The sequence below is a fragment of the Rhinatrema bivittatum genome, chromosome 4 (genome assembly GCF_901001135.1).
Source record: "Rhinatrema bivittatum chromosome 4, aRhiBiv1.1, whole genome shotgun sequence".
Lineage (NCBI taxonomy): Eukaryota > Metazoa > Chordata > Amphibia > Gymnophiona > Rhinatrematidae > Rhinatrema > Rhinatrema bivittatum.
The window spans coordinates 407,715,078-407,738,192 of NC_042618.1; the positions used below are offsets into that span (position 1 = coordinate 407,715,078).

Sequence of the window (23,115 nt, forward strand, 5' to 3'; positions counted from 1 at the left end):
TTGAAGGCAGCCCTGGTGCACAGTATCTGACTGATGGGGGTCAGCAGAATGACATTCCTCAGCCTTCAATGGTGGATTTAAAGAGCTTAACACAGTAATGTCAACAAATTACAGAACCACCACCCACTGACTATAGTTAAACAGAAATGTAGAATACAATAAAAAAAAAAAAAAGCACCTTTAATTTAAAGAGCACATTGTCTGTATAAACTACAGTAATATAGATCTGGGAGCTGAGGTACGTGCATTTTAGATCCTCACATGTCACACTTTACCTTGCTTCTTTCACACTTTCACTCAAGAATGGGAACCTTTACAGTTCTGAAGCTTTGCTCCAGTGCCGATGACCCAGCTCTGACCAGGAGTTAAGTGTCTATTATATGTGATTAAGGCTCATTTTGAGTAAAGAACCGCAATAGTTCATTTGTGACAGATGGGAAAAAGCTATAGGTAATTACTCCTTTATCCCATCTGCCTCCATTGCCATCAGGAGCATTAAGCTGAGGTTCATGGGATTGAAATTTGTGCCTCTCAGTTCCTTTTTACTTAACTCTACAGAATAACTCCTCCTCTTAAGTGTAATTAGAAGAAGAGAGATGTAAGCTTGTTGCAGTAAAATGCCTATTTCTAAGTTGACTTAGAAAATAGCCACTGCTATTACTAGCAACGGTAACATGAAATAGAATTAGTGTTTGGGTACTTGCCAGGTTCTTATGGCCTGGATTGACCACTGTTGGAAACAGGATGCTGGGCTTGATGGACCCTTGGTCTGACCCAGTATGGCATGTTCTTATGTTCTTATATTGTAATTGCATGGTAACTGTTCAAAGCTGCAAGATACAGTAATTTATAGTGAATGCTAATTTTTGCTTAAAATCAAATCAATAATATCCAGGGTGACGAATAAACTAATGAAAGTCTCGAATAATGTAATGATGTATATACAACAGATGTTTGGTTCTTGATTTGAAAATGTGGCTGGTACGCACATAGGGGCGGATTTTCAGAGCCCTGCTCGCGTAAATCCGCCCAAAACCGGGCGGATTTACGCGAGCAGGGCCCTGCGCGCCGGGAAGCCTATTTTACATAGGCCTCCCGGCGCGCGCAGAGCCCCGGGACTCGCGTAAGTCCCGGGGTTTTCGGAGTGGGCGTGTCGGGAGGCGTGTCGGGGGCGGGGCCGGAGCGCGCGGCGTTGCGGGGGCGTGTCGGCAGAGTGTTGGGGCGGGTACGGGGGCGTGGCTACGGCACGGGGGCGTGGCCGCGCCCTCCGTACCCGCCCCCAGGTCGCGGCCCGGCGCGCAGGAGGCCCGCTGGCGCGCGGGGATTTACGCCTCCCTCTGGGAGGCGTAAATCCCCCGACAAAGGTAGGATGGGGGTTTAGACAGGGCCGGGCGGGTGGGTTAGGTAGGGGAAGGGAGGGGAAGGTGAGGGGAGGGCAAAGGAAAGTTCCCTTCTAGGCCGCTCCGATTTCGGAGCGGCCTAGGAGGGAACGGGGGTAGGCTGCGCGGCTCGGCGCGCGCAGGCTATACGAAATCGATAGCCTTGCGCGCGCCGATCCAGGATTTTAGCCGATACGCGCGACTACGCGCGTATCTACTAAAATCCAGCGTACTTTTGTTTGCGCCTGGAGCGCAAACAAAAGTAGGCTGTTCGCGCTCGTCTGAAAATCTACCCCATAATGGATACGTTTGGATCCACGTCCTTTCACCTGCATGGACATGCACGCAGAGATTTGAAAACAAAATCTCTGCAAGTACCTAATTCCACTCATATTTTTGTGAAGGTAAAAGTACTTTTACCCAAATATGGGGGGAAGGTGAAATTTTAAAAACATATGTAGCCCCTGTCCCAGTGCTTGACTATAGAAGGTAGGTATACACAGGTCCCAAGGCTCTTGTTTTTTTTCTCACAATCTCATGGCCCCGTGTTCTTACCAACTAGAGCTGGGGGAATGAAATACTCCTCCGGTGTGTTGGAGGTGACTCTGGTCGACTTTTTTTCCGGGGAGGAATCCCTTCGCTTTCAGCGGGAGGGATGTTAATGCCAGTGAAATAGCCTGAATGTTTGGCCAGGTGTCCAGGTGAAATTCTTCAACTTTTTCAAAAGCAAAAAGAGGAACATGACACATCAGTTCTTGGCGCAAAAGCTCATCACAGTTCTCCAAAAATACTTATCGGTGCAGTGTCTTTCAGTAATAAGGCCAGGGAAAGATCTCACACTCCAGGGCATGGAAAAGCAAGGCCTCCCCCAGGTGGACAGGGGTGTCTTAAATTGGACATAAAAATCCCCTTCCAAAAACACTGGCAGAAAAAAAAAAAAAAAGGGTTTCAGTCTCTGTAAAACTCCTATTTGTACCTCCACTCCCCAGAGTGAAGATTGCAGATGGGGACCTCCAACTATAAGACAAATATCTTATTCACAGATCTCTCTTTCCAGATGACACATGGGATCTTACGGATGAAATGTCCAGGGAGCAGGGAATAAACAGCTCCTTTGATTTTACCCACATCAGAGCAGAAAGGATGGCAGCAAAAAAAAAAAGCTTGTGACCCACAAAGCAAATTCTTCACTCAAAATTCCAAACTCTGGCTACCAACCTTGGATTGGGGCTGGAGCTGGCAGAATCTTCCCTATCCTGACCATCCCAGAAAGGTACTTCCCCATGATCCCTTCCTAGGCCAAGAACTAAAGGTCTCGTAAAATACTTTAAAAAAAAAAAAATCAACAAAAATCTCAGAAACCAAAACACTGGAAACATCCCAACCAGACAGGGTATGTACTGGAAAAGATTAGTCTCCTATCTCCCCTGGATTCCAGACTGTAAGACCTGGTTCCTGCCCAATCTTCAAACAAGAAAAACCTCTTGCTTCCTTTCAACGCCACACCAAACTGCACTGCCACACATTGCAATGATGCAAGCTGCTTTTATGCCATCAGGGGGCAACATCTGTGGAGATGCTGTTCTGAAATGTACTTTTACCTCCCCTCCCCTCCCCTTCGCTACTTCTTAGTTTAGGCACTAGGGCCATTTAGTGGTGATCCCAAAGGATTGCCACACGTGATTTTATGAGGACAAAGCCACATAAGAATTATTGTGTTTGTCTATATATATATATATATATATATATATATAGACGCACACACAAAATTATACTGCAATGATAGCACGGATCAAATTAGTGGAGGGGGTGGCACTATATGTTAAAGAGAGCATAGAGTCAAACAGGATAACAGTTATGCAGGAAGCAAAATGCACTATAGAATCCTTATGGATAGAAATTTAATGTGAGAAGGGGAATAGAATAACATTGGGGATATATTACCATCCACCTGGCCAGAATGAACAAACCGACAATGAAATGCTAACTGATATTAGGGAAGCTAACAAAATTAGCCACACAGTAATAAATGGGTGATTTCAATTACTCCAGTAGTGACTGAGTAAATGTCACATCAGGATATGCTAAGGAGCTAAAGTTTCTAGATGAAATAAATGACTGCTTCATGGAGCAGTTGACAAGAGGGGGGGCTCTTTTAGACCTAATCCTTGGTGAAACACATGATTTGGTAGTGAGATAATGGTGTTGGAGCCACTTGACAATAGTGATCATAACATGATCAAATTTGACTTGATAACTAAGGAAATCTACTGCAATAGTATTTCACTTTCAAAAGGAAGATTATGATAAAATGAGGAAAATGGAAAGGAAAAAACTGAATGTATCAACTGCAAAGATCATGAGCCTACATCAGGCATGAATATTGTTTAAAAATACCATTTTGGAAGCCCAGACCAGATGATTTCCATGCATTAAAAAAGGTGGAAGGAAGGCTAAATAACTGCCAGCATAGTTAAAATGTAAGGTGAAAGAGGTTATTCTATTCAAAAAATGGAAAACTGATCCAGGTGAAGAAAATATGAAACAGCACAAGTGCTGGCGAGTCAAAAGCTTGCTGTGGAAGCAAAAACTCATAATATCTTTTTTAGGTACATTTGAAGCAAAAAGCCTGCAAGGGAGCCATTTGGACCATTAAACGATCAAGGGGTAAAGGGGCAACTAAGGGAGTGCAAGGCCACAACAGAAAGATGAAATTAATTCTTTGCTTCAGACTTTACTGAGGAAGATGTAAGGCTGATACCTATGCCAAAAGTGATTTTTAAAGGTGATGATTCAAGAAACTGAAACAAACCTTAGTGAACCTGGAAGATGTAATAGAGCTAACTGACAAACTAAAGAGTAGCAAATCACCTGGACCAGATGGTATATGTCCTAGAGTGCTGAAAGAACTGAAAGATCAAATTGCAGACTTACTATTAGTAATTTGGAAACTACCGTATTTTTCGCTCCATAAGATGCACTTTTTTCCCCCCAAAAGTGGGGGTAAATGTTTATGCATCTTATGGAGTGAAAAAAAAAACAGCTAAAAATCTAACAACCCCTCCCACCCTCCTGACCCCCCTAAGACCTTCCAAATTAATTTACTACAACCCCCACCCTCCTGACCCCTCCAAGACCTGCCAAAAGTCCCTGGTGGTCCAGCAGGGGTCCAGGAGTGGTCCGGAGCAATCTCCTGGACTTGGGCCGTCGGCTGCCAGTAATCAAAATGGCGCCGATGGTCCTTTGCCCTTACTATGTCACTGGGGCCAACCAATGGCAGCGGTAGCCCCTGTGACATAGTAAGGGCAAAGGGCCGTCGGCGCCATTTTGATTACTGGCAGCCGACGGCCCAAGTCCAGGAGATCGCTCCCGGACGGCTCCTGGACCCCCGCTGGACCACCAGGAATATTTGGCAGGTCTTGGGAGGGGGGGGGGTGTCAGGAGGGTGGGGGTTGTAGCAATTAATTTAAAGAGTTGGGATGGGGATTATTGTTTTTCTTTGGGGGGGGGGGGTTCCCACAGAAAGAGAAAGATAAAAGTTTTCTGATCTGGGGAGTGGACCGAAATGGCCCTCCCCAGACCCAAAAACAAAATGGGGAGAAAAAAAAATGTTATGCATTCCCCTAATTTGCTCTATAAGATGCACAGACGCCCGGGGACAAAGCCGGTTTAGCACAAACTTTTTTTTTTTAATTTTCCCCCTCTGAATCCTAGATGCGTCTTATGGTCAGGTGCATCTTATGGAGCGAAAAATACGGTATATTTAAAATTGGAGAGTAGCCTACATAATGCCAGTTTTAAAAAGTGCTCCAGGGCTGATCCAAGAAACTACAGACTGATGAGCCTGATGTCAATGCCAGGAAAAATGATTAAAACTATTATAAAGTACAAAATTACTAAACATATAGTCAGAGTTTAATGCAACAAAGCCAACATGGATTTAGCCAAAGGAAGTCTTGCCTCACCAATTTGCTTCTTTTTTTTTTTTTTTTTTTTAATAGACATGAATAAACATGGTGAGGCAGTTGATATAGTGTATCTGGATTTTCAGAAAGCATTTGAAAAAGTACCTCAAGAGAGACTCTTAAAAAAATTAAAAAGTAATGGGATAAAAGGCAAAATTCTATTGTGGATTGAGAACTGGTTAAAAGAAAGAAAAAATAGGGCTACATGGTCAATTTTCTCAACAGAGAAAGATGAATAGTGGAATTCCCCAGGGATCTATACTGGATCACTGCTTCAACATATTTAGAAATGATCTAGAGATGGGGAACAATGAGTGAGGTGATCAAATTTGCTGATGATACAAAATTATTCAATGTTGTTAGATCACAATGGGCTTGTGAGAAATTGCAAGAGGACCTTGTGAGGCTGGGCATTCAAATGGTAGATGACATTTGATGTGGACGAGTGCAAAGTGATGCATGTAGAGAAGAGCAACCCAAACAATAGGAAAAGGATCTAGGTACCATTGTGGATAAAACATTAAAATCCTCTGCTCAGTGGGTGGCAGTGGCTAAGAAAGAAATAGAATGCTAGGAATTATTAGGAAAGGAATGGAGAATAAAACAGAGAATGTCATAATGCCTCTGTATCGTTACATGGTGCAACCATATCTTGAGTATTGTGTGTAATTCTGGTCACTGGATCTAAATAATGATATAGCAGAATTAGAAAAGGTACAGAGAAGGGCAACTAAAATGATCAAATGATTCCCCTACGAGAAAAGGCTAAAGAGGTTAGGACTCTTCAGCCTGGAGAAGAGACAGCTGAAGGGAGATATGATAGAGGTCTATAAAATAACGAGTGGAATGAGTAAACGCAAATCGGTTGCTTACTATTTAAAAAAGTACAAAGACTAGGGGACATACAAAGAATTTACTAGGTGATACATTTGTAACAAATAGGAGAAAAAAAAATATTTTTTTTTTTTACTGAAACCATAACTAAACTCTGGAATTCATTGCCAGAGGATGTGCTAAAAAGCTGTTAAAGCAGCAGGGTTTAAAGAAGGTTTTAACAAATTCCTGGAAGAAAAGTCCATAAACAATTATTAAGATGAACTTTGAAAAATCCACTGCATATCCCTGGGATAAGCAGCATGGAATCTATCAACTTTTTGGATCCTGCAAGATATCCTGCAAGTGACCTGGACTGGCCACTGTTGGAAACAGGATGCTGGACTTAATGGACCTTTGGTCTGACCCAGTATGGCAAATCTTATGTTTTCTCATGCATATTCATTTTTCAATTCATTTCTTTAAGCTTATATATCACCTCCCCAAACTTCATAAGGTAGTGAGCCGCATATATACAAATCTCTATTTTTACATTAACAAAATCATCATATTCTTGCAGTTATTGTGAAAATGCAACTAGCTATGGGGTCACCGGGAGAGACATGGGAAACCCTGATTCTCATTCTGAAAGAGCGTTGGGCGCTGCAAATGCAGTGCAGGAATATAAACATAGTGATGAAGCCACCAAATAGGCTGCATAAAAGGACGGGTGCCAGATTCAGCTGTTAGGCACCCCTAGACACAGGAGCTACAAGGGGGCCTCTTCCAAGAGTGCACAAGCTGGGCGATTCACCTTCAAGCATACAGCAGCCGGGTGGTGTGGGAAGAAGAAGAGAAGGGGTCATGCATGGGTCTCCCTCTGAAGATGAGTCATGATAAAAGGGAAGGATACTTCCTCCTTCACCCCAGTGATACTTTCCTGAGCGTGGCAGCCTGTTACGTCCAACCCCCTTAAAGGGAAAGCAGAGCACTGGTGATGATTTTGTTTTATCGTCCTATTGCCACCGACATGTGAGCCACTGTGCCTCTAAAGGGGCGGGTCAGAAAAGACACTGCAAGTGCCACTGGGGTGGAGGAGAGCGCAGTCTTCTCACCATGGTGCCCCAGGCAGGGTCAGGATCTCATGGTGAGTGGCGCTATGGGCTCTTAGGGTTTTCTGTGTAGTTCTTGTTCTTGTCTGCTGGTTCTCTACCGGTTACGTTAGCTCTATCCTGCTTGGACCAGCAGGGCCCAGCCCTGAAGTGGGCTGAGTATTTCAGGTCCACCTCGGGCTTGTTTCTCTGTTGGGTCATTGACTCCTTTCCTGATTCTGTTCCTAATTCTCGTTTTAGATACTAGCTCTTGATTCCCAATTCTTGTTCCTGATAACAGAGGCTGGCGTTCCTGTCCAGCTGCAAGTCACTGTTCACAGATATCTTGTCTTGCTTTTTTTTTTTCCTGCCTCACTTTTGCTATATTGCCTTGCTTTTGTTGTAAGCAATCAGTGACATTAAACTGCTCTTATCCAGCTTTAAGTCTTGGTCAGTCTCTGTTTTGCAGGCATACTCCACAGCATCCCAGGGATCCTCAGTTAATAAGGGCTGCCCACGTCCCAGCCCGGGGAGTTGCCTCCTAGACCCGTGACAAGCTGCTGCCTACACTACCATGTGGGATCTATGGTGCTTGTTCACAAGTGAAGGCGGGAAGAGAAAAACAGGACACCGCCAATACTATTTTTTCTGCTTATTGAGACGAGAAAAGACGACACCAATTGTACACTGTCACAGCAATCATCTGCCTGACGAAGCTTCGAGGCATACCAGAAGGCTCTATGACACAGCCATCCCCTAACCAAAATACTGCAGCGTCTCATTTTTATCAAGAGGATAAGCTCATTCAGTTTTTTCCTTCTCCTAAGAGTCTATTTCAAACATCATGACAAAAGATAAGAAAGCAATGGCTAGATTATATTAAATCTTTGTTGTATATATTTTATTTTATTAATCTCCCACGTGAATGTATGCTTACTTTTTATGCTATTGTTAAATGTCAAACAAGTGACAAGCACAAGAAAAATATTTTTTGAAAACATTTTTTTAGGAAAGAGAAGGAAGGTTTCATACAATTTTCTATATCGCTACATCCAGTAGTGTATTTAATATAATCATTAACCAACCTCCTCCTGCCTGGTATTTTTTTTATCTCTATACTGTTGCATGTGTTAAACTTTTTTATTTTTATTAAAAAGGAAAACTTTTTTGATGTGAAAAAACTCTTTAAAAATCTTCGCAGTTATTCATCCATATCTATGTGTCAGTTTTATGACTGCAACAATTATCACCTGGACTGTTAATCACTATGAAAACGCCAAAGTCATTGATTGTTGAGATTTTACCACCAACTGAATTACATAGAAAAACTCTCTCAACTTATCTGAATGTCTCTGTTTTCGGGAAAAAGTTTAACACACGCTACTGTTATGATTCCTGCCCGCGGAGCTACTCTCCGCGAGCAGGCCTCTCCATCTACTCACCACCTCGCTGCCGGGACCTTCTTCTTGCGGCATGCGCCGCCGACTGTCTTCGCGGCCTAGTGCCACGATGCCATTTCTGGGGTCCTCACCGAATGGCAGGAAGCCGTTCCAGCTGTTGTCTGCTCCTCCGCCCTGTGGTGGGCTGTGTAGGGCGCGCTGCATCGCAGCCTCAACCTAGTACTTGACTTTGATCCTGAACCTTGTTCCTGAACCCTCGTCTTCAGTACCTTGTTCCTGAACCCTCGTCTTCAGTACCTTCGTCTTCGCCTGAGTCTTCATCCAAGTCTTCTATGTTCCTAGGTTTCCGTCTGCCCTCGTCCTCTGTCCGGCCTGCCGCCTATTGCCGTTCCCCAGCGGCAGGTCCAAAAGGGCTTGGAACGGTCGGAGGACTGTTCATTGATCAACATTACGTTGTTGGTCATCCTGGGGGCGTGCAGGTCTGGTAGAGGGTCAGACCTCCCGTCTCCTTGTCTTTGTTCCAGCCTTGTCCTGCTCCTTGTTATCTGTGCTCACACCAGCTCACCTCCATTGGTGTGTCTTGGAGCTCCGCCCTGAGTCGTGCCGTGGCTCAAGGGCTCACATCACCCGTTCCAGAAACTACTGTGCCTCCATGCTCGTAACAGTATCCGAAGGCCATGGTCGCAACAGTATCCAAAGGCTCTCGCTTCACAACAGCTACAATATAGAGATAAAAAAATACTAGGAAGGGGGAGGTTGGTTAATGATTATATTAAATACACTACTGGATGTAGAAATATAGAAAATTGTATGAAACCTTCCTTCTCTTTCCTAAAAATTGTTTTTCAAAAAATATTTTTCTTGTGCTTGTCACTTGTATGCCATTTAACAATAGCGTAAAAAGTAAGCAAATATTGAAAAAGGAGGTGATATCTTGTAGAATTGAGTCTTAAAGTATATATTTATTTATTTATTTATTTATTTAGAACTTTTCTATACCGACTTTCCAATAACAGAATTACTGATCAATTCGGTTTACATTTTGAACAATAACAGTGACAAGCAAATGTCTTACAGAGAACAGGAAGAATAACTTGGAAATAAATATATGGGGTTAAACAAAGAAATACAATATACATAGCCTAATATAGGCAGAGGCAGATAACTTCTGTGTGGGGTTGTGTATAGCTTTTAAGACTGTCAGGAGGTTGGGAGTTGCATTTTGTACTTTTGGGCTGCCAAGGAGTTAGAGTTGAAGAATTCTTTGGGGAATTCTTTGTGTTGTTCTATGGGGTATTCAATAGGGGTTCAAAGAATTTTAGAATTGAACTTGTCTAGTTCTTGTATAGTTCTCTTATAGGTTGTTGACAATAACTGCAAGTTCTTATATAGTTCTCTTATAGTTTGATTTTATCCCTCTATACATCATCGATAGTGCATCTAGTCCATTGATAGATTATATTAAAAGCATAATTGTAGCCTTTACAGTCACAAGTGCCTAAATAAAGTTTTAAAATGAGATAGCAGTTTCTCTATTCTGTGGTCAAAGGCACTGTTGGGAATTATGTTTTCTAAAGCTATCATCGTTGGTGCGTCTAGTGTTGCATTGTTCTGCTGCTGCTCAATAGCAAGAGATTTAGAGAGTAAAAAGATTTCCTTTAGCACCTATAAAAGCAGAGAGGTAGATTTTAAAAGCCTTGCGTGCACAAAAAACGGCCACATGCGCGCATAAGTGGGCTGCGGGGGAGCTACGTGAATTTTAAATAGCCGGGGAGGGCGCGCGTACATCAATGTATGCGTGCCTAGAAAAGTAGGTGGAAAAGGGGCACGGCCTGGGCGTTCCCAGTGCCGACATGTGGATGTTATGCATGCTACTTTGCTACAGCTCCTCAGTAGGCGTAAGAGGAGAGAGAGAGAGAGAGAGAGACTCTTTATAAGACTCAGCCTGACACTCAATATATGGACCACTGTAAGGGGGCACTTTGATTTATGGTGAGTTTTCGGGAGGTGGTGGTACAGACACATTCAGAGGTATCCATTGTAAAAATGACATCATTAAAGAATTTGAGACCTTATAAGTGATAAAAATTCTAACAAGAGGAATTGATTTGTACACTGCAGTCTCTGCTGGCTGCACTGTAGAAATCAACTCCTTTTCAGCACTTATGAGGTCTAAAATTCTTTAAAATACAGTATGGCAGCATCCGGATTACAAACACCGTCTTGTAGCTTCACTGAGTGTGTCCAGTCTTTCCTAAGCCACACATTGCACCAAAAAAACAAAACAGAGAGATGGAGAGACAGAAGGGAAGACTGAATCTGTCTGGCAGTCCCCTAAGGAAAGGGATTTGTGCACGAAACGGGCAAAAGGAGGCCGGGCTTCAGCACATAGGCCTTTAATTGCCCAGTTGTCATATGAAAAATGCTCCTGGCTAATGAAGGAAATAAATACATGGATGAACCTCGTTCATTAAGAAGTTTGGCCAAGGCTGCATTTGATTTGCCAATTTTTAAAGCAAGTGCAGAAGGCTGAAGTGGACCTTTTATTTTAATTACAGACCTATCGCTATGCTGAAGAGGTAATTTAGACTTGTGTTCCCTTAAATCATGAGATCATAAAAATCAAAATGCTCAACTTCATAAATATATTCATTGAATATTCATGAATGAATCATACTTTAATTTCAGCTTTTGCTGCAGAGGAAACTGTTCGCCTTTTCCCCTTTCCTCGCCCTTCCTTGAGAAGCAGTAGGTAACTGACCAGGCCGGATGGTATCGAATAGATAATGCTGAATCCAGATTTCCCTTTCTTCTGACTACTGCACGGCACGGTACTACAGCCTATTCTAATCCCAGTGCTGCAGACACACAATTGTGTTGTGTAATGCTGCGCTATGTTACTGCACTTGAAGTAGCTTCTTAACAATTGAGGTTCTTGAACACGACTCGTAGAAGCACAATGCTAAAATGACACATTGACAATGCACGTTCTTAAGACAACTGCTCCTGGGCTGACTCAGTGGCTCAAGTGGCAAGTGCTGTGCACGCCATGCAGAAGACCTGAGTTCTACTCTCCAGGTCAACGGGAGCTCGGGCTGCTGCAGAGGGTGTGTTCATAGCCTGCGGCGGGAGAGTGTATCATCCAGAGGGAGCTGTGATTTATGGACCTCAATTATCACTGAGATGTCCAAACAGAGCTAGGTGAAGAATGTAATAATAGGGGGACTCCCCTCCCCCCACAAACAAACATACACTAACCCAGTAGTAATTGTGAATGAAGATTCCTGGTACAGTTCCCAACAGAGGCTGGCTCTGACTGAGCTGGAAGCCCATAGTAGCAGGCAAACTCATGGCCCTCCACGCTGCATACAAAAACAGAGACAGCCCCTCTCCGATCAAATATTATTAGTTGTAAACTGGGCTTCAATTCAGCTGGCTCTCTGCTCTAGTAAATATTAAAGAATGCTGGCCCTTTGAGTGAGCATTTTTAAACTTCTCAGGCTGGCTTGGCTGATCTTGCAATGTATGTTCGCTCCCCTCATGCAGAATTACACAACATATTAACACTGACACATTACAGAAGCCTTGCTCTCCTGTACGTGCTACACAAGCAAGCTGAAACCATACCACTGAATGTCTGCAGGACTCAGGAACTGCCTAAACTGCACTGAACATATATCTTCCAGCACTGTGCAATCATGTGTGACCATAAAAGACACCAACAATTCAATAAAAGCTACACACGACACTTCAAATTGAGGAACAGCATGTTGCAGACGGGAAAACAGATACATCTGTACTGTCCTTGTAAGTGTGTTACACTAAAGGAAAAGTTATTCCATGGTCTGGACATAACTTCAGGAAAGGCTAAAGAGGTTTGGGCTGTTCAGCTTGGAGAAGAGAGGACTGAGGGGGGATAGGATACAGGTTTTTAAAAGCATGAGAGTCTAGAATGGGCACTGTCACAACTATGTGCATACTGAGGTAAGCGTGCACATGCTGATGAGCCTGTATACGCAGTGCACACAAGGGCAGGGTACACAGTGGCACATGAAATGGACACACATCACACATCTACCTTTTATATATAGGGGAAGAAAACACTAGCAAAGAAATCTAGATTATGCCTCTGAACTACCACAGAAAACCAGATGCCTGGAGTATTACCAATGGACAGTGCAGATTAGGGATACATTTGCTATGTGTAAAACCAGTTCATTTTGTTAGAAAGTCAGAAGTGTTACTGATTCTCTAAAGCATTTTCCAATCTTTTCAAGCACAAGGCACACCTAAATTAACAAAAATATGTGGCACACCAGCTTCCACGGAGCAGGCAGTGTAGACATAGAAAGGATTCATATGGCCTAGAGAAGATCTAGGGAAGCACTGAAAGCACCACCGGCATCTTTTCCAAATGTTAAAACAGGGAAGAGAGGGAGAAAAGCCTCATTCGAATCTGTCATGATGCACCAGCTCCTCCGCAGAAGAAGGGAGAAGTTGGTGTGGTGTGGACTGCCGGCTCAGTTATTTACCTTTGCTGCCACATGAAGCTGCCAGGGCTCCCTCACTGCTATTGCTGGTCACAATGCTCAAAGTAGGTCAAATCCTTTGCTCAGTGCACTTTTTCCCTGTCTCATTCAGCCTGGAAATAAGACAGGGACCTGAAGAACTCAAAGATGGAGAAAAAGAGGTGCTGTGTGTGCTGCACCAAGCAGGACCTAACATGCTTTGCTGTCCATTAATTGTCACCCTCCAGGGTTCATGCTGCAGCTAGGAAGAGGCATGCATGATTGCACAGGTTCTCAGAAAGGAGTTTGACAAGTTTAAAATCACTGCTGGTGTATCCTGTTACTGCAAGGTGCTGAAAGCAAAGCCCAGCTACTGGCCTGGATCTGAGCATCAGGCAGCACAGACTTTTCCATGGCACGCCTGATCAGATCTGGAAACACTGCTCTAAAGAAGGGCCATAAAAAACCCAAACTATTTATTTATTGCATCTCTGCCATTTGGACTTCCGCTGCTCCAAGCAGTGCTTACACGCAGGAAACAGAAATTCCGGAACAAGCACTTTGAAAAGGAAAATATAGATGAGAGTCCGAGACCGACAGAAAAGATCCTGTGTGCGTGTGCGCAGGAAGGGGTTGTGTGTATGTTATTCGAGCAAAGTCAAATCCAAACTAAAGCTTCTACAGCTAGAGAGAAAGAACAAACAGCAAGTTCCTGTATGTCCATGTACAACACCACAGTCCAATAAAACAAGGCACACCAAAGCATACAAATAAACTGAGTATTTAAAAGAAAATATTCTACCATCGATGCTTCAATTGCCACACTGTTCTTAAGGGGTTAAAACCCTTTGCAGTGCGGTTTCTGCATCAACTTGCCTAGGTCACAGGCGAGGTTCTAGCAGCCCCAATTTCTTCACAAACAATTCCAAAGGTAAAATTTTTTTTTTAAGTGATTTATTAATTTTCATGATCGTCAAGGATCTCTGTCTCCCTCTGCTTCTCCATCTCATTATGTCATGGCCGTTCATCAAATGGGGACTTCCAAACAGAGCTAGCCATAGACAGAGACGAAATATAAGAACGGAACAATGCTTTATAGTGCTTTCATGTTAAAATAAAATTTGAAAATAAATGGCACTTTCTCTTGCTTCAAAACAAAAGAATCAAGACAGGATTGTTGCCTTTATATTACTCTGGAACACAGCACCCAAGGGAGTGGATTTATTTAGGTTTGCTAGTTCTTAAATGGCCAAAGGGTTGGGGGATTGAGTGTCCTTTAAACACTACTAAAGCTGTCTGTGTAACAACTAACATAAGACAATTCACTCTTCAGTTCTTAAAATGACTTAAATAGCCCTATTAACTATGGATGGGCAGCACAAATGCTCTGCTAAAACATTTGTTTCTTACATTTTAATCCCTTATTGATTTTGTTTTCACAGCTTGCTACACAGCTGGTTCTTAACAGTATTGTAAATGTAAGTGCATCGTATATACTGGACATAAGAGATTCTAAAGAGCCATCACACCGAATAATTGTACTATACATTGTGCACTGTTGTCATAAGGTGTAACTCTTCCCTTCTCTCATTCCTAGATAATGTCTGGCTGATAAATGAATAGCATTTAAAGAAAATAATGGATCGTGTTGAAACATTTTTGAATACACTACACTGACCAGAAAAAAGTTTCTCATTTTCATGATCCTAAACATATATTTTGATTCCAGATTAGTTGTCGATATAGCAGATGGTCATCCACTATTCTACTTACAGCAAAGCATATTGTTTTACCTCTAGTAGGTACCAGATCATTCTGGTTATTTCACTGGGAAAGACTGCACCTTTCAAGGGACACTTAAGAATTTATAGAGAGACTAGCTGATGCCCACAAAACATTTGAGGGGGCAATGATGCCACACAAACTAAGGTTGACCCATAAAGTGATTTCCAACCCTGGCCTGTATGCATACTTAACTTATTTGCTTATATTGGAAACACATCTCATGCCTATTTATTGTGGCTATCCAGAAAACCAGAATGGCAGGTGCAAGCAGCCAGTTGGTGCATTCAAGGGATCCATCTGGACATATCTTGCAATATATATATATATGTATAGAAGATGCTTAGTGGCAGACAGGTCTGTGGATCAGTCCAAAGATCACCAACTTTAGAGCAGTCCATCCCTGGTTTCCAAATATCAGAGATGACGGCCTTATTACTAAGGTGCCCACTCTATATTACTGTTAAAAATGGTAACACATCGAAACAAAGGTCAACAGAAATAGTTGATGGTGATGTCAGTTTTATTGTACTCAGGCAACACATTTCTGGCTGGCTTTTGAGAGCTACACCCCCCTCCATCAGGTCAAAGCAAAAGCATCGCTGATGACTTTATTTTTATTATTGCCTTTTATTTCTACATATTCAAGTGGACTAACACAGCAACCGTACCACTTTATCCAAAGATTTTAATGAGATTGATGGCCTTCAGTAATCCAATTCATTGTATTGCTCTAAGGCTCATTGGGAGCCAGGTGTATAGGAATATGGATTAGATGCAGACCGTAATAAACTTTCAATCTAGTTCAATCTCACTGGGAGCCAGGGTGAACCAACCCTTCATCAAAGGAACAGTCACATTACAGATGGTTTAATATAGTTGGGGCAAATGCCACGGTTTTATTTGCCCACAGAGAGCTCTTTTAAGCCTGTGCATCTATTGTGCAAGCACTATTAACTGGATGACCACTGCTTTAAAGCTGTAGCTATTTAATTGTATAAATAAGAAGGCTTTAGTCACTCACAAGAGCTGCCAGGTACTCCCATAATTATCATTTATCAGTCAGCACAATATCCTGGAGCTAGATGTTCATCAAATAATTATTGATTGAAGCTATAGGGGTTTCATAGGCTTGGGAAATATTGTCCTCAAATTAAATACTGTTTAATGGAAAGAAAAATCAAATACAAAAGAACATCACTCTATAGTTGTAGTTCTGCTTACGGAATGACCCAATGAGAGTTCTGCCAGTTCAACAAATGAGTGGACATGGTTTTGAATTTTTCACAGCAATGTTTGCTTGGGTGATAAAGCAGTGCAGCAGCTGCTTAATGAGAAGATTAAAAACAAACAAAAAAAAAACAAAACCCCACACAGAGCAGCCCCAGTGACTGAAAAGGCCTTTAAGTTAGCCAACAGCTTCTGCAGAAGTAAATCAACACACAACTCTTCCATGATCATTCCTGCACGCCTAACCAACATCGCTGCACGTAGTTATGTTGGGTCTGTTCAACAATAAATTTCAGGTTTAACTGGTGCTACTTAAGAGGCAGGCCCCAAGCCTTTCAGTGGTGGGGAAAACTGGAATGAAGCAGTACTTTTACTGGACCAACCTGAAAAATCCTGCAAAGTACTTGCTGTATGTGCACTTTTCTCTTCAAGCAGTCACAACACGGAAAGGGTCCCTGTTTTCTTGAGAGCGCTCACATGCAATAATATTTGCAGATCGATTAAGAGCTGTCCCATCCTAAAAGGTACAGTACGTAGTAACTGGTTTACAGCGTTACATTAAAATGAATATCCCCCAAACTAGACGTCTATCTTCAACCACCGTTAGGAAGCTAGCAATATGGGGGACAATTTTTAAACATCCTCCCTAACAGCAAAATCCAGGAAACATTTTACTGAGAGGCTTACCGTTACCTAGTATACATTTATTTCTTAGGCACACCAAGTGGCAACAAATACATTTCTAGTGTTTTACATTATTTATCCCTCCCCCCCCACAACAGCAGGGAAATCCTTAGCTTTACAAAATATATATGACAAATTCCTCCTCCCTGCCTTCTTCCAGCCCCTCACTCTGAAAACAGCCCCCAGGTACAACGGACCCTGTGAATGTGGCACCCGTCTTTTTTTCTTGTGGGAAGATTCTTGCTGGAAAACAACTGGTGTGGAGTTGGGACATCCAATCCACGTATGTTGTTTTCCCCAACACCATCCAAATTTGCCCTCCCCCATTACCAAAATTGTGCAGATCTTCATTAACTAGTTTTAGTCTCCGGGCTGAGTGCCCAATTACACTCTTTTAATTAAATCTGGTAATGGTAAATATGTAAGTCCTTGCCTGGGTTATTTTATAGCTAAGTGCGTGCTGTGGGTTTATAGGTGGTTTCACTTACAATAGCAATTTGTCAATGGCTAAAGGGCCTGAGGCACCGGGTCGACATTTACTTACAGCAGACCTCAGACTATTTTAAGTAGCCCCGTGGGACCTACCAACTGACCAGCCGACAACATGCTCTTCTGCAGCACTGCACCAAGCTATTCCTTTTAATTGACTAACCACGGGGACGCTGGCTGTTCAAAATCACTTTAACCCACATATGCCCCCAGTCAGAAGCTTCTAATGACCTTTCTCTGGCCCTAAACACATATGGCCAAGACAATGCAAACCTCATTTGGAGGACGGGTAAATTCAATAACTCAATTACCACTGTACCAAAGTTACATTTATCAAACTCCCAACACAAGAGTTTGTATCTTTTGCTCTGTCGCTCAATGGCCAGGCATTTGGGTCAAAGTAACTAATCAATTTAGGAATGATTAAAAACAAATTTGTAACACTTGCCATTATTAAACCTTCAATCTTCATTATAGCAGTTTAACGGTTACATCATCGCTGTGTGAAATAAATTACTGCTGGCTGGTTACTTTCAACCTATATGCTCTCAGCAAAAAAAAAAAAAACAAACCCCACAAAAACAATTTGACTTTTCAATAATAAAATATAGATATTGGTAATGCCTACTGTATCAAACTGACTTGAGTTGCTTGTTGTGACAAACACTAAATGTGTTTTCTGGTTTTAAGAACAAAAAGACAAGGCAATTTAGATTAGAATAAAAATCTAGAAATACTGTGCTCATCATAGACCGCTGTCATATAGACTGAAGGTCAAATGTGTAACAAAAGTACTGTCAGTCACAATACTTGTGAAAAGGTCAAAAACAGGAGATCACTTAAAAACAGCAATATTTTTCTCTACCACGTTTACGGTCTATACAGCTAGAGAATGAGATTTCTAAAAAGCCTAGAAATATATCCAGAACAGCAGCCACTATGCTTCAGTCAATCCTCCCAGCCCTCCCCAACTCTGTCCTCACCCAGGTCAAAGTGGGGGCATTTGTCACTATGTTTAGAGGGCAAATTTCAAAGCCATTTACATGTGCAAAAAGTGATGTAATCAGCTATCCGAAAATTGTTCTCCCCCAGTGCAGCTTTTCGGAGGCGCTCCCCGGGCGTGTTTCCATCAGAGGAGGAATATAAATTAGCCTAACTTTAAAATCTATTCGCACTACTGCATTTGCACATGTAAGTGGATGCCCATATATTTATCCTAGTATTTTACAAACTGTGCATCTTTAGAAAATACTGCATAGCTCTGCTCTAAAAGCCTGCATGTGTTACAGTGCCTGTGAATATTTCCAATGCAAGAAAGCACTTAATTTCTCTCTTTTATAAACATTCATATGTATAATTTAGGCGAAAAAAGAAATACAACGGGTACACATTGTTGAGAGGGCCTCGAAAGGCCTTGCAATTCTGTTGCACTCTGGTGTTTTAGTGTACCCTTGGGCCTCAGCCCGACCCCAGACAGATCCAGGACCAAACCGAGGGTTGACGGTGTGATCCACCATGGCTGATGGTCTTACCCTCTGCCAGGCCTGCAAGCTCCCATGGCCAACAACAGTTGATGTTGGAATGTGAATGGTCCTCTGACCATTCCGAGCCCTTTCGGACCTGCTGCACGGAACAGCATGGAGCAGCAGGCCTGGCCTGAGGTCAAGGACAGACGGGCCTTGACACGAAGACATGACAGCAGGATCGATGCAACGGCATCGCGGACGAAGACATGACAGCAGGATCGATTGCAATGGCATCGCGGACGAAAGACATGACACCAGGATCAATGCAACGGCATTGCGGACGAAGACTTGACACCAAAGCTGATGCAAAGACATCACGGACTAGTGGTCGATGCGATGACATCAGGAACAAGACATGATGCCAAGAGTGATGCAACGGCATCCAGGACGAGACGAGGAACTGACAAAGTCCAGACGAGATAAGCTGGGTGGAAGGACATTAGCACTCTCTCAGGGCGCCCTACTCAGCCCACCTGCGGGACTGAGTCACGGACCACCCTGTCCCACTGCGCGCCCTACACAGCACGAGGAGGCTGGTCACGGACCACGCTGGGAGCGGGACAAGCGCAGGGAAGGATCCAGTCGAAGCAGAACGCCAACGACGGGTCCGATGTCGTCCAAAGCTCCACCCACGGCTGGCAGGACATGACAGCTCAGGAGCACAGGACACCAGTCCACCTGTAGGCTAGTTCACGCTCGGGCAAGACATCATCCGAGGGACCCCTGGGCCTACAGGACCAAAAGGCTCAGGAGCGTTGATGAAACAGCAAAGGGCAGAACATCGAGAAACCAGGAACAACAGGAAGCAGAGGATCAAAACAAGACACCAGGACACCTGGACGAGGACCTCAGGCACGAAGACATGGCATAACATGACGAGACGACAAGAACTCCATGGAGAAGACAAAGAAGACCTGATGGAGCTCTGGCAGGCAGGAGCCTCCAGAGTGAAGCAACTCCGATGCAAGGCCAAGACTGAATGACGGAGCAGTGACCGGTTACAAACAGTAATGGGACACTGCAAAACTCGGTCGAGCAAAGGGTGAAGATGTTCACGGCTGAAGATGGAGGAGGCCCCAGTGGGCCGCAACGCAGCCCATCCCATTCGCAGCTGAAGATGAGGGAGGCCCCAGTGGGCCACAAATGGAGCCCATCCCATTCGCGGCTAAAGACAAGGGAGGTCCCAGTGGGCCGCAAATGGAGCCCATCCCGTTCGCGGCTGGAGACGGAGGGCGCCCCAGCGGGTTGCAAATGGAGCTCATCCCGTTCGCGGCTGAAAACGGAGGAGGCCCCGGGTGCTCCGCGAGCAGAATGTCGCAAAATGGAATGAGGCCCCAGTGGGCCGTGAGCAGAATGCCGCGAAGTGGAAGGAGGCCCCAGTGGGCCGTAAGCATAGCCCAACCTGCTCACGGCTGAAGACGAGGAAGGTGCCGGTGGGCCGCACCTGAGGAGCAGTAAGCAGCAAATGAACTTGACGCAGCCTGTGAGGGTGTGTGTGCGTGCACTGAATGACAGGCACAGTGACAAGGGTGTGTGTGTGTGTGTGTGTGTGTGTGTGATTTAGAGCCTTTGTGCCTGAGTGAGGGTGTGCAAGCGAGGGATTTTGTGAGGGTGTGTGCTTGAGAGAGGGAATCCATGTGAAGGGGTGTGTATGAGTGAGAGCCTAAGTGCAGGGGTGTATGAGTGTGCAAAAGAGAGAAGGAGCCTGTTTGAGTGTGTCTTTGCCAGAAAGAGATGGAGCCTATCTGAGGGTGCACGTATGTGCGTGCGAAAGAAGGAGCCTGTGTAAGGGTGTGTGTTTGAGAGAAGGACAGAGGGAGCCTGTGAGGGCTAGGATGACCATGATAGAGCAAGCCTGTGTGTTCAGTGCATCCATTGAGAGAGAGGGAGTATGTATATGAGATAATAAATATGTATGTATATGAGAGAAGAAAATTTGTGAATCCCCCTTGCCTCCCTCCACTCACCAGTAATCCATAACAATCTCAGAATGATTGAAAATCAAATGTTCCCAGGTATAGAGAGTTGGAGGTTTTTAAATCCTTAACTATTGGGTGTTATTTGATTAATTTGCTGTTTTTTTTTCAAAATAATTTTTATTGCCAGGAAAACAACACACACACACGGGATCCATAATAACTCACTACACAGAGTAAACAGTACATAATACGAACTTGAACAGAGGTAAACAATACAACAAGTGATCCCACTGTAAGAGTGTTCCCTTGTTTTGCTTTTATTCACTACCGTCCCACCCCCCCCATACTGTATGCTGACTCATAAACATCTCCAGTCACACCACATGCACACCACAGACAACCCACTCACCCCTCTACTTACAGATCCCCACCTCCGAACTTCAGGGCCAATTTGGCTTATAACCTGCTGTTTTTAAATATTTTATTGGTGGTTGGGAAATTTTATAAAGTTTTTAAGTTTAAATGAGCTTCTAAATATTAGAAGTTCTTTTCATCAGATGTTTTTAATTATTTACTATATTTATTAATATGGTTTTACTAATGCAACTGATGTTTTATATTTCTTGATTAGTTATTTTCTGAAAAATTGTGATGCTTCTGTTTTTCCATTATTGCACTGCATGTAGAATTGCGTTTCCAGTTCGGTTCTTGTCATATGTTTTTATTTATATTTTGGTGGTCTCTTTATTCTGTTTTTGGCAAGTGTCTGACTCTGAATGTGTGACTGAGGTGAGGTAGCTAGCATACTAGAATGTAGCTTCTGTGTAGGAATCTATTGCAGCTTGGTTTGTTCTTTTTCCATAATAGGAAGTGTATTGGTGTTTTAGGCTCTGGTGTAATATTTGCAGTATTGCCTTTTTATGAGTAAGGTTGTTACTGTTTGAGTGCTGGCAGTTCATCCTGTTTTTGTCTGGGAAATTTACCGTTTTGTAATAGTAATTTAATTTATTCATGGATTTCTGAGGGCCAAGCCCAGAAACAATGCATGTTACAATAGACTTGATACCATGAGATCAAGGTGGATGATCTGAAATGTAAGCAAATTAATGCAAATGAGAGGGGGACAAACACACCTCCTTGTGATTCCTCTCCCCCCCCCCCCCCCCGAGTACTCAAGTGTCCAGTCGTGGTCTGTGGAAAAGTTGGCAACCGGCTGTGGCGCCATTAGCCTTGCAGCAATTAATACTCTATTTGATATTTTATTTGGTGGCACCATTTTGTTTGTATTACTTTAGAGATTAAAATCTGGTTTCAGAGGTGCATGATGGGTAAACAAACACAACCATTAAAGAGAGAAAGATGCATGTTAGTTCAGCTTTAGATATTATGGACCTGTCTTTTGGCTGATATTTGGCCAAAAATAAGGCTTAATTCATACCCTACAAAAAACTTTTGGAGTAACTGATTACACACTGCTTAGGAACAGCAACTTCCTACAGAGGTTTCAAACAGCATCTGGTTAGCCCTGGATGGGGAAATGGACTGGCCTTGTAGAGCTGCTAAAAATGAGTAACTCAAGCTGTTAAGCTTTCCAACTATAAATGAATTCTACTTATAATCAAATCAGCCAAACCCAATCACCTTCACATAAGCTTTCCAAATCTTCACATCTATCTTCGCTTTGTTTCTCACCTCAGTTTGTTCTTATGAATTGGAAAAACCCACCCACCTATGCTTGAGTGAACTGTGAGGTGGGGGGAGATGAATGACACATCCCCTGCTGTTATTATTTAAAGGATCAGATAAGGAACCAAATATTTATTCTGTGAATGAGTAGAAGTAAGGGTCAACAAACAAGTTATAGATGATACCTTATTATTCAACTAAATACCGGTACATCTGTGACAGGTTTTCCAGAGTGATGCTCCCTTCATCAGCTACAACAGAGTCATAGCAGGTTTGAACAGAATCGTATCAGCCAGACCCAAGGCTGCCTGCTTGATCTTCCATGAATGAGAAATTCAAATATTCTAAACACGTGGAAAGAACATGGAACATTCCTGAAAGAAGCTCCGCAAACATCGATCTACTGGAAAGAGAGGTCCAGGCAGACCTAGGAACAGATGAACCGACGATGATCTACAATTAAGCCGGAACAGGCACCGTTACCCTAGCCCGTGATAGGTGATAATGGCGATAAGAAACTAATCATTAAAACAGCTCAGTATGAAAAAAGAAAATTGCGCCATCTCTGACAACAGATAATTATCTGGTTTTACTAAAATTGGTTAAAATGAATTAAATTTCTCAAGTAGCATTTTTCTTCTCA

General features: G+C 43.1%; 1 protein-coding gene across 4 annotated transcripts in view; it reads right to left on the reverse strand.

The window, feature by feature from the left end:
* PDZRN3 (PDZ domain containing ring finger 3) overlaps positions 1 to 23,115 on the reverse strand; it is a 395,777-nt gene that overhangs the window by 133,401 nt on the left and 239,261 nt on the right. The window lies entirely within an intron of this gene.